The sequence below is a fragment of the Sturnus vulgaris genome, chromosome 1 (assembly GCF_052056855.1).
Source record: "Sturnus vulgaris isolate bStuVul1 chromosome 1, bStuVul1.hap1, whole genome shotgun sequence".
Taxonomy (NCBI): Eukaryota; Metazoa; Chordata; class Aves; order Passeriformes; family Sturnidae; genus Sturnus; species Sturnus vulgaris.
Window position 1 is genome coordinate 63,170,223 of NC_142243.1, and position 13,085 is coordinate 63,183,307.

Genomic DNA, 13,085 nt, shown 5'->3' on the forward strand with positions numbered 1-13,085 from the left:
CAATATTCATATCATCATGAGGACCCTGGGACCCATATTCTACACTACTTTAATTATTAAGATCACATAAAGCAGATACATGAATGTAATGACTACTCTAAGAACCAATGTTCACTGACTTGATAAAGAAAATAAATATACATTATCACTACTTGCAAATCCATTAAACCCCTTTAGGATCCCCACATCAAAAAACTGTTTTCTTAAAAAAAATATTAAAATATAGATAAATAAATAAATATACACACACATATATCACAGAATCACTAGGTTGGAGGAGACCTTCAAGATCAGAGAGTCCAACCCATGCTCTAACACCTCAAATAAACCATGGAACCGAGTGCCACATCCAGTCTTTTTTTAAACACATCCAGGGATGGTGACTCCACCACCATTCCACCACTCCACAGATCATTCCAGTATTATACCATTATTTTCGAGAAAAACGTTTTCCTAATATCTGACATATATTTCCCTTGGCACACCTTAAAGCTGATATACATATCAGCAGGATACAAAAATCTGAATGCCTATTTTTTTGGGTTCTACCATGTACCTTTTCATCTGCTTTGTCTAGCTCACCTTTAATTTCATTAAAGCTTAGCCTTCATTTGCAGCAATTTTTAAACAGTGTTAAAAAACAGTTTTAATGGAAGTCCTCTCACAACATCTACTGCCATGGAAACAAATATGAGTGTAACTGTCTAAGACAGAACAACAGACTAGACTACTACAGCATTATTACAGCCTCAGATACATTCATGTTAATGCAAAAGGCAGTGTATTTTAAAACTGTCCATTCCTTAGAATACTTATCAACCAAGAATTTGATAAAATTAGGTCAAAAGTCAAGTTGTGAACTAAAGGAAACTTCCAATTCACACTGTTTAACAGCAGAATCATTCAAGAATCAAGCAGACCTCTCAGATTGCTAAGATTGATGAATTTACAGAATTCAACAGCACAATGGCACAGCTGCAATGAATAATAAACTATTAGTGTCTCCTCCTGCCTGTAACACACCCCTTTGCACAGGCCAGGCTTCTTTCTCAGGTGTAATACCCACCTCCAGTGCAACCCACAACACCACAACCCAAGACCCCAAAGTTATGTTTACACTGAGCATCAAGGCCATCATCTAGCTAACAACCCAAGTCTGCAGTGTAAATTCCTCAGGCTCCTACAACCTAAAATGCACTGTCTCTTCAGGGTCTCAACCTTAGCCCTGATACCTCCCTAATTTCTTAACTCTTTCTACCATACACCCCAGACAACTAGTTTTATATGTTCAGTGTTATCTGATTTTACCTTCCAATCTCCTGCTCATTTTTCCAGCCCACCAAGTGTTGGTAAGCATGCAGGTCTTAGGACACAATTTTTATCAGAATCTGTTACTGCACTGTTGGTAAAACTCATCCAATGCACCACAAATAGTTGCCATCTAAAATTTCCTAAAGACCTTCTGGCAATCCAAGCAAAAAAAAAAAAAAAAAAGCAACTTTTCAATAAGCACAGGAGGTGTTATTTTTATGAGTTAACTGAATAATGAATTATGAAACTGTGCAAGGCATCTGAATTTGTCTGACTGCATCTAGTTTATTTTCGTACTTGATCCATCTTTCCCTTGTTATAAAAACTTTACAAAATTGCAATGGAAGGGAATTCTCATTTATTTTCTCTCTGTAATTATTTATGCCAAATAAAAACTGCAGAGACAAAGTACAGCAAATGGAATCTTTTTCCCACATTTTTGCATAAACATTCAAGCTTAGGGAAGGATAAACAGATGGAGAAATGCAACAGCCTCCTAATAAAAAGCAATGCTTTAGACTGCTCTTAAAGCTTCCTTCACAGCTACCTGTAGGAACCAGAGTTAAGGCATTTCTCTTCAGAGATATGCTCTGGTTTTCTCAACATGTGATGCTGAAGTGAATGGCAGCCACCCATTCTCCCTAGCATACAACATAGAAGGCAAATGAGCAGAGACCACTGCAAAACAAGCAAAGCTAACAACTCTATCTACAGTTAAACCCATCTTTACCTAAAGAAAATGAAATCCTTTTGCAGGCTTTATGAGGAACTGCATGGCTGAACCTCAAGTTCTCTTAACAATATACATGAATTTAGCACTATGGACAAGGGCAAGGCTGGCCAGATCACACATACACATTTCGACCTTCAGCAGAACACACACACAGTAACAGAAAAGGTACCTACTTAACCTGTCCAGCGTTCCTCCTCAGCAAAACAATATTTCAGACTGTGAACATATGCCAACACATATGCCATTAGAGGATCTAACTTAGAAAACACATTGTCAAGCACAGAGATTACTTTGACTGCTAACTAATTATTTTTACTGTTGTATTTCTAAAAACTAGTGCTATTCAGCAATTCTACAAGGTCACCTGAGATACAAAACTAAGTTTAGTTTAGTAAATTACATTCCTGCTTTTCAAAGAACCACTTCATAAATATCACCTCTTTATATAAACAAAGCACTTGTACACAGACACACAAACTTTTATCAGTAAGAGATGTATTGCAACTTATTTCTTTTAAAAAACATGTTCACCTGACAACACTTAAAAGTAGACAAAAATTGTCTATCTAGCTAACTCTTAACTAGCTCCACAATATCCTGTAATACCACCGTGTCACTTACACAAGGTTTTAACTATGAAGGCAAAAGCATAATTAAGGCATCTACAACATACACTGGTGAACCCTTATTATGCTTTTTTTCCATTATGCCACTACTCCATTTGAGAGTTCCACTTTCTAAGTACTCATCCTAAGCTCTGCTGGGCTGCTGTCATTGGTAGATGAATAATCTGGGCACAAACATTCTGCAATTTCATACAGAGGCAAGGATACAAACCAGTGTCTAGAACCGCCTTCACAAGTGAAAGTGAATATGACACCAATTAAAGCACAACAAAAGAGGAGACTTAAGTGTTTAGATGAGGTATTTTTTCATGGTGTATGAAAAAAAGACTTGGAATCACAGATCCAAAAAGAGTGGAAGACAACAGCTGCTCTCCACAGTGGTTAGTCATACAATTAATTTACAGCTCCAAATAACATGCTAGGCCTGTCATCACTTTAGGATTAGTTAAGTACAGGTTCCACTACAATTGTAGAGCTTGCTCATCCTCACTTCTTCACACACTGTATATTGTATCCTCCCACCACCCTCACCCAGACCAGACTTTACCTGGAACTTCCACAGAACCCTTTCAAAATATTTCTGGAAATGCCGTGCGTAATGAAGATCCACTCCATGAAAGTGGATCAAAGATTGTACAGAAAGATCAAACTCCAGTAAGATGGGGGACTTTGAGTGCCACCTATAAGTAAACATACCTAGAGAACCAACTATTGACAGGACAGAATTAAATCGAAGAAAAACTGAGCTAACAGAGACTTGAAAGCACTGTACTATTTAGTAGTCACAAAGCATCACCTCTGATCAAAGAAAGGAAGATGATATAAGAGATGCAAAATCATGAGACAAGATGTTTTACCGTAAGACACTTTACAAATTACATTGGTGGAATTCTTGAGAGATCCAAATACCTCTGTTGAGAAATTGGATCACCTACTAAATGGCTCTTTACTGCCAAAGATATAAAAAACTCTAGAGTTGAAAATTCAGGCTATGCCAGTACAAATTAGAAATATGACCTCCCTATGAAGAGACAATCAACCATGCCAGGTACTAAAGGTAACTTCCAAGAAGAGCTGCAGATAATTCACCTCCTCATGTCTGCACATTAGACTGCCTTTAATACAGAAGATATACTTAGTCAAGTTTCTCTGAAAGACAGACTTTTACCAAATGTAGGTTATTGCTCTCGGATAACTAACTGAATGTAGCTAATACATTAATCAGGTTAGACTGTCTAAAGATCCCTTATGTTCTTGAAATCTGCTACCTCACTTTTGTCTGAATCCACAAAAATAAACTAGCCAATAAGTACAGATTTTTTTGCAACCACCCACAGCCTGGTCCAAAATAAGAAGGGAAATACTTCCTTCACTAAATCAGTAAGCTCTTTCACATCTTTAAGTGCTTCTAAGATGAAATATTTGGGTACTACTCCTTCCAATACTCAAATTAGAAGAGACAGGCTGAAACAGGTTTGTTTTTAAGTTAAAAATAAACAGTGTCATCAACAATGAAAAAAAGAATTTTGTGAGCAAGACCTCTTAGCATTTTCACTACTACTGCAAGAATTTTCTTTGCATTGATCCAATAAAACACCATTTAAGAATTTGAACTAGGACTGCAACCCTCAGAGATTCAAGCAAAAACTGTTATCTCATTGATTTTTTTAATTACAAGTTTCTCTGTGCTCATTTTGTCAGATGCTCCCAATATATGAACACTGACACAGAAGCATATTCCTGAGATTTGCCAAACTGAGCAAAAATTAACATCATATGATTATTTAAAACAGTAACATTGCAGATTCATTTTTATCTTTTCATCAGCCACATAATGCATCGAACCTTTGATCTGTAAACTCTTGGTTGTCACCTCTTGGGTCTCCATCCAGGACAAGGGAAACTCATACCACAAACTCAGGACACTACAAGGCAGGAGAAGGGTGAGGAGGAAAAGAAAGAGGGAACCTTAAGACAACTAGCAAGAGTAAGAGCCTAAGCTTCTCCACAGCTACCTCAGAGTCCTGACAGAGTTAAGAATCCCTCTTAGCAGCAGCAAAGTGAATTCCCACCCACCACATGTAACAACCAACAACAAAGAAAAATTTCCCAACTGTTTTGATGGACATACCATTGTGAGCCAAGAAAACTGAGTAGCAAAGAATCAGTCTGTTCTGCTCTGTCAGCACTTGAGATAAACACCCACTGAGGAAGAGTGTCCTGAAACCTGAGCAGGATACACATACTTGTCCTGTAACACATGTACAGTCTCTGGGTACTTAAAGACCATCTTTACATATTTTACCAGTAACATCCTTTCACTGTACAGTTCTTTTCATCACTATTCCAAAGTATCCCAATAACCAATCTACACTGAAATGGGAAATTCTTGAAGCATTTCTATGTATGGGCAATTTGGATGGGCAGAGTGATGCATTCACTCAGAAGTGTCTTTTAGCCGAAGGTGTAGTTGCTATTACGTATTTCTGGAGGGGGGGGAGTTAGGCACATGAGGGGGATAAGATGAAGAAAGAGCTAGAACAGCTTATAGAAAACATTAAGGAAATAGAAAAACAACATGAAATACAGGAGAAACATTTTTTCCTGTACAACTGGAATTTGAAATGAAAACTCCATTTCAAAATTTTAAAATATTACCTTAAATTTAAAAAACTGTAAAAATTAGGTAGTGTGTTCATATTGGATTGATTTAGTTCTTTTTACCTTGATTTCCACTATTTAGTCAAATTAGATACATTTCAAAATCCCCCAAACCCAAGCCATTCACATGTCCCAAGGATAAACCCTCATAGAACAGTGGGAGACTTAGACTAATTTCTAGAATTCCCTTTGCTCTTACACAAGAATGAGAAAGTACACAGCTGGATAACACACACACATACTAATGTATTCTTCTTAACATCAGCTTGATTTCTCTTTTGCACCACTCACAGTTCCTTGTTCTTTATTTTGGATCATAATATTTAGGGGGCCATGCCCAAGTTTTTGTTCCATTATACTAGACATAACAGATTAGTAAAGGTCTCTGACTACAGCTTCCAGACACTATGACAATACAAACAGTAAGCAAAATATTTCCTTTCAACTAACTGGCAGAGACTTCTAGAAGCACTTCTGCCCACTGCAGTCATGCCGATACGGCAGAGAAACAGTAGGTGTGGAAATCACATACCTGCATTTAATTTCAGTTAGGCACAGCATAAAAATGGGTTTCGGGGGGAGGCAAAAACAAACTTTGTTGCCTGCTGAAGAGAATCCATTCCATTTATGCAAGCCTTCAAGCAGTACACACGTACAAATAAAAAGGACGTGACTGACTATGCCACAGAATGATTGTTCTCGTTGTAACATATGAAATATATATATAATAATATATAAACATAGATGCTTGTGAGTATGGTCACATCCCCACACTAGAGACATACATAATTAAAGTGTGTAAAGCAAGAAAAATATCTGATATTATTTTCATTTGTATTTTAGCTTATCACTTGAGAGCAAGTTATCAAGGTTAAACATTGCATGGCTTATTCTCTGAAGCACTATGAGATATACTGAGTACAAATAATTGCTTCTACCTATAATGAGAATACTCTTAACATAAATTGACGTAACTGACTACCTCACTCCTTGACAGAGTCTTATTTAATTATTTCAAATTAAGCTCAAGATACAAGAAGCAAAAATAGCTTCTATCACACAGCTGCCTCCAGAAAATAACTGGAATGAATATATCTACTATAAAAATTAAATAGAAAGACATTATTTTTCACTACAGATTAAATATGACACAGAAACAACTACTTGCTGGATGTATATTTCCATTTATAAATATCCTTTCTTAGATTTACAGGGGTCAAGTGCAAGCACTGCAGGAGATTCCTGTGAGCTTTACTGCAATTTGATCCTTGCATGGCATGCTGTCTAAGCATTACACTGTACTATAATTTAATACTGGACATACACTTCAGCAGTTACAAATGATGGACTATTTAAAAGCATATAACTGTGACCCAGTAATGTACAAAGGCATTCAAAACAGCATTTTATTTTGGATTGGGGAGATGAAAAGTTGAGTTGGGATAGGGTCTCTAAAAACATAAAGAAGTGCTCATCACTAGAAGATTAGAAAAATGGCCATTGCCATTTAAAAAACAAATTGTATAGGTTTGATAAACAGTAATGCTATTTTAAGACTAAGATTATGAAAGTACCTCTAAGATTATGAAGGTACCTCTTTGGTTTTCCTCAAAGTTTTCACTAGAGGAAAAGAAACTCCAAATCTTAGTGTTTTACTATCATGATAACCCTTTCCAACCCCTCTAAAGCATGCTATTTAATGATGCTAGCTGAGAAAACAGTGGGACGGCTCAGTAAAAGACAGTCTCACATCATGTGTTTCATTTCAGGCTGGGGCTTGGGTTTGCTCCTCCTCTTCTTCTCAAATAAACATGAGGAGTTATGCAACCCTCGTAAAATCTGAAAAAAAAATTGCCCCCTCCCAAACCTGCCCATGTAGAGCCTGCAAAACATGAAAAGGCAAACTGGTCGTCAGCAGCATCTCCTACATGATTCGAAGCTGTCAGCGTTTAAGATGCTATTCGCATGTGCGTTCAGCATCTTGCAGCATGCACCCAACTTCCCCTTGGAATAATTTCACCAATGTACAAGAGCTTTCACCCATCACCGGAGAAATATTTGCAACCGGGTTATATTTATTTTCAAACGAGCTAGCCGAGGTTACAGACGAATTCACGTTTGTCACGTCCTTGTTTTCCACCCCGGAGGACACGGCTGTACACCTACGGGTACCACCCCGCAGGCGCTAAAGGGTCTCCCACACCTGATGCTGCTTTTGTGGAGGACGCTATACAGCAGCGGCTCTCGGCGACGAAGCCCCTCCAGCTACAGCTTGGGGACTTCAAGGAAAAAAAAAAAAAAAAAAGAAAAGAAATGGCAAATAGCCTCTCCGCATCGGTCTCCATAAAAGGGGAGCGCTGCCTCTACGCGAGCGCAAGGAGCAGCAGCAGCGGCTGAGGCTTTGTTGTTGACTGCGGAGCATTTGGTGTGTGCGCGCAAGGTGGCTCCATCCCGGCTCCCCGGGAGCCGCCCGCGGGAGCAGCGCGGGGCTCTCCAGCCGCCCGCAGCCAGCCTCCGGTATCGCCCATCCGCGGACCTGCCGCCGCCGGGAGCCGGGAAGCCGCCCCGGTCGGTCCCACGCTGTCTGCGGCCGCGCGTCCCTCCTCGATGGCGATCGGGGGATGCGGCCGCGGAGCCCACCCGCAGGCGGGCAAAGGCGCGCAGCTCAGGCGAGCCCCGCTCCCCGGCGGCCCCTTGTCCCCGGTTCCCGGAGGGGAGCGCAGAAGGGGAGGTGAGCCCCAAGGAGGGACGCGGGGCCGCCGCCCGCAGCCCCCCGCGGGCGTTACATAACGGAGGGCGGCGGCGGCCGCGCCGGGCTGGGCTCGGGCGCTCCTCCGGTGGGGGCTGGCACCTGGAGGGGGTACCGGAGCCGCCAGACCCCCGGCAGCGCCCCCTCCCCTCTCGCCCTCGGCAGCTGAGCGGCGATCGATTAGCGGCGCGATGGGAAGGAGGGAGCGGGCACGGCACACGACACGCAGCCCACCCACCCCCGGAGGAGCGGCGCTCGCCCGGCCCGGGAGCGGCGGCCGCGCACTCACCGCCGGCTGTGGAGGGCGGCAGGTCTGGCGGGGCTGGCCGGGCTCCGTCCGGCGCGCTCGGAAGCAGCCGCGGGTGTCCGCAGCCGGCGCGGCCGTTGCAGCGGCACCGCCCCCCCCGCGCGGGCATTGGCGGGCGCGCGGCGCCGCCCGCCCGCCGCGAGCGCCCATAGGCGGCGCGCGCCGTGCGGCCGGGGCCGCGCCCGCGCCCCGCGAGCCGGCTGAGGGGCCGCGCGACCGGCGGTGCCTTCCTTACATGGCCCGCAGGCCCCGCCGCGCTCCCGCCGGCCCCGTTTCCCCCGTTAGCCCTGTTATTCCCCGTTATCCCCGTTCGCCCCGCAGCGCGGCGGCAGGTGCGCGGCGGCAGGTGGAGCCTCGCCCTGCTCGCGCATCCTGTGCCTCCTTCGGCCGACACACCGAGGGGTAGCGATGTCCGCCGGTCCTGCCGCGCTGGGTCTGGATGGCCGCTCGGCTGTGCTGGAGCCGGGATCTTCGACGTCAATGAAAACCAGGTGGAGGACTGGGCTGTGTGGTGCTGCCTGTGGGCATGCAGTAAAAGCCTCGCCTTCCCTTAGCTTGCCTCTCGCCTGGGAGCAGCCTGAGGCCGGCACAGCGGAGAGGCGCAGCCACAAACCTTCTCTAGAGCAATCCTATCCAAAATCCTAGAGTACAGACACAGTCCAGGAGCCAGCAGGAATCTAGTCAGCCTCATCTGTGAATTTATAACCAGAGTCCAATGACCCCGCAGAGCTTGGTGGAATTGAAATGGATTGCTGCTGTGCTGGAATGAAGTTAAAACAATCTACCGCAGTCGTGAGAGAGGAGAGCAAGATGCTAATGTGCAATGGATTCTCAGTTTTCCAAATACAGGAGGTATATATGGCTAATTAAAAAAAAAAATAGTATATACCTATACTTGCCTAAGGATACACAATAGTTTACAAATTATTATAAAATTAGCTTATAAACTGATTTCAGTAACTTAAGGCTATTATTGAAATGACCTAGAGAATGTCATAAAGGGACTTTAAAAGGATCTTCACATTAGGGTTAAATTTGGCTGTAGTATGAGTGAAGGTTTTGTGGTAGTGTAGGGCAAATTAAGTTGTGATCTCTCATAAGTGCAAAATCAATGTCATCTGCAAACACCTCCAAGTACTTTTCCCCAGGATTGCTCAAAATCCCTTCAATCCTCAGCCTGCATTGGTACTTAGTAGGGAAACTAAATGAGTTCTTGGTAGGCGCAGACATACAAACATACGTGCATACATACGTGCACAGCTGCACAGATCAATACAGCCAGAAACACTCTGCACTCACACAGGCACAAACAGCACCAATGGCCTCATCTTGTTGCCCTTGGGCTCATCAGGATGGAAGTGTGTTATTAGGAAATATATCCATATGTATAATGTGGATTCCTCCAGTAGCTGACCTTAGATACTCAGTCTACCCCTGGATCCACAATGTATCCCACTGCTGTACCCTGTACATGGAGTTCCTAAGACTTGCAATCCCACTGTACTGGCTTTTCACTCATCACCCACAGACACACACCATGATGTGCTGGTACCCGGATCTCTGATCTTCTCAGGTGCTGTACCCTCACAAATGAACCTGTCTCCAAGGGCTGGTACACACCTCCTCACGTGCACCAGGGTTCTCTCAGTAGCTGGGCTTAGACACACAGTCCATCTAGCAAGTGGCTGTGGATCCCAGCTCACCCAGTTACTGGACACACTGTTCCCCAGACCCCACAGTCCCACTCCAGCTGCTGGATACAGATTTCCTTGCACACAGCAGCCCATAAACATGCACACTGTGGATCTCTCCTGAGCAAATGCCACCCAGTATCTTAGGCCTTCCTTCCAGCCTGGATCACTGTTGTCCCCAGCTTCCTCCCATGCAGGTACACACACACACAGAGACACATGCAGTCTCTCAGCTGACCTTCAGATTTTACATCCTCTCCATCCGTTGGCATAGACTTCTTGGTCCCTTTGGAAATCACCTTCTCCAATCGCCTTACTTCCAGAAACATGCTTCCTTCCCAAGCCTCTTAATCTCTTCTCCACTTAGTTTGGCATGATATTTGCACTCGGTCAGATTGCTTGCATCACAGACACATATAGCCTCTGATCTGCAATGCAGCTTTTGGTGCTTGTTTTTATTCACTCCAGTCTCTTCAGCTGATGACTCTGCTGATTTGCAAGCTCTATAATCCCTTGTCCAATTTCAGTTGCTGACTCTTAGACATCCATACAATCACATCCACACAGAACAGAGTCCACTCATTTAGGAAAATAGAAATGGAATTTAGGAAGAAGGCAAGACAGCAGGTAATCATTGAGTGTGGGTCATAGCTAGACAAGCATACTGCCCAACAACCTGTTTACACATGGGCAACAGTTTTTGTACTCCTAGCCATCTATGACACATTTATTCCAAGTCAAGATAAGCCCTCCCTTCCTCTGCCTTTAGTTTTGTCCCCTACACCAACCAAAAGATGTCTTGTATAATCCTAAGATTCCCTGAATGTCAGGGGAGGTTCAGACTTGATACCTGGAAACATTTCTTTACAGAGAGGATGGTCATACCCTGGAACAGGTCTTCTGTAGAGGCTGCTGGTGCCCCGTGCCTGTCAGTGTGTGAGGCATTTGGAATATGTCCTTAAAATCAAGTTTTAATTTCGAATCAGCCCTGTCGCAATCAGACTGTTGGACTTGATGAATATTCTATTCTATTCTATTCTATTCTATTCTATTCTATTCTATTCTATTCTATTCTATTCTATTCTATTCTATTCTATTCTATTCTATCCCATCCCATCCCATCCCATCCCATCCCATCCCATTCCACTCCCCTGCATCCCACAGTGTGTTATACCCTCTAGATATACCCTATCTAGTTATACCCCAACTACTTCAACCCCTAAGTTTGTCTGGAGAGCCTTTCCAGGCTCACCTGATGTGTTTCAACCCTGGATGATGACCATCAGTTCTCTTTTGTGACACTCTTGAGACTGGGACAGGGAATTTTTTTCTGAGTTTCCCAAAAAGATGAAGGTTCTCCTGCTTGATAGTGTTGTTCTGTGCCCAATTGAGAGTGTGGAGATGAACTTTTTATCAAAGAACCTAACAACACTTAATTTCTGGTCACACCTTGAAGACCCTATATTCTCAGATGGAGAGGATTTTAGAGATTTAATTTAGCAATTTAATTTAACTGAATTTAGTGATTTAGTTCCTAGTCCTGAAGCCATACTGTTGAAAATATGGCATCATGAAGTTTTGGCAAAAATAAATGAGTCACCAAAATAAATCAGTAATACCTCAGGGCATATATGTGCTGCCAACCTAATCCACACCAGCCTCCTTTCCACCCTTCAGTTGATAGCCTCCCTCTCCAGTGGCCAGGGTAGGGATGAGACAAATTGCTGATCCCTTTATTTCATTCTTTCAACTGCCGTTTGTTGTTCAAGATGCTTGTCTGTCATACCTCCCAAACTAATTTTTAGAAAAATCTAGTATAAACTCACAAAAGCCCATTTTTGGATTATCAGTATTGGTGTTACTCGACAAGGTTTTGTCAGCTGGCTCTGACAGACTTGCTGCTGGCCAAAGCTGAGGCTGGTGGCAGCAGACAGTTATAGTGTACTTAAGGGGGAAAAAATGTTGCACAGCAGCAGCAGATGAGTGAGAGAATGATACAAGCAACTATTCATACCCCAGGGTCTGGAGGGGAAGAAGGAGTAGGAGGAGGTGCTCCAGACACTGGAGGAGAGATTTCTCTGCAGCCTGTGGTGCAGCCCGTGGTGAGGCAGCTGTGCCCCTGCAGGCTGAGGAGGATCTTATGTCCAAGCAAGTGGATGCTCCCTGAAGGAACCTGTGAACCAAAGAAGAAAAAGCCCATCCTTGAGCTGGGCTCTGGCAGCACCTTTGACCCCATGGAGAGGAGCCCAGGATGAAGCAGGTTTTCTGGCAGGACCTGTGAACCCATCGGGGAACCCACACTGGAGCAGTCTGTTCCTGAAGGACTGCACCCTGTGGAAAAGACCCACACTGGAGCAGTTCATGAATAACTGCAGCTGATGGGAAGGACCTGTTTTGTATAATTTTGTGAAAGACTGTCTCCCATGGAGGGCACTCCACGCTGGGGGAAGAGCATGAGGAGGAAGAGACAAAGCATTATGAACTGACCTGAGCTCCTATTCCCCTATTCCCATGAGCCTTCTTTGAGGCAGGGAATTGATAGTGGGATTGGTGGGCACCTTGCAGGCTAGCCAAAATCAACCCAACATATTATCATACCATCTTAATAAAGTAATGTAACTTTGGGTTCATCTTAATCCTGTATGGAAATTAACTTCTTCCATATTTTAAAGCAAATTTGGCAGTTCTTCTTTGTCTCAATTTATTTTTATTTTTAGCTCAATAATGCTGTCATTGGGTCCTATAGGTGCCTCGGACATTTTTCAAAAATGGAATAATATGAATGCCAAAATGCATGTTGTGGATTTCTACAACTCTCAGAACACTTATGTTACATAATACAATTACACTGTTACGAATAATTCCTGAGAGTTCCCAGAAACCCTCTCTCATCCCTGCACAAAGAGTGATTTTTCTCGGTCCAGAGAAGAATCTATTCAGTTGTACACTGATGAGACAGTAGTGCTCTGCCACAGAACAGGGCCTCGCAGAAAATCTGGAGTGTAGT

General features: G+C 43.4%; 1 protein-coding gene across 1 annotated transcript in view; it reads right to left on the reverse strand.

Moving 5' to 3' along the window:
* TPPP (tubulin polymerization promoting protein) overlaps positions 1-8,981 on the reverse strand; it is a 63,141-nt gene extending 54,160 nt beyond the window's left edge. Inside the window, exon 1 of the mRNA XM_088168234.1 lies at positions 8,784-8,981. The gene's annotated coding sequence lies outside the window, so the exon portion shown is untranslated. The remainder of the gene's footprint in view (positions 1-8,783) is intronic.
* Between the last annotated feature and the right edge of the window lie 4,104 nt (positions 8,982-13,085).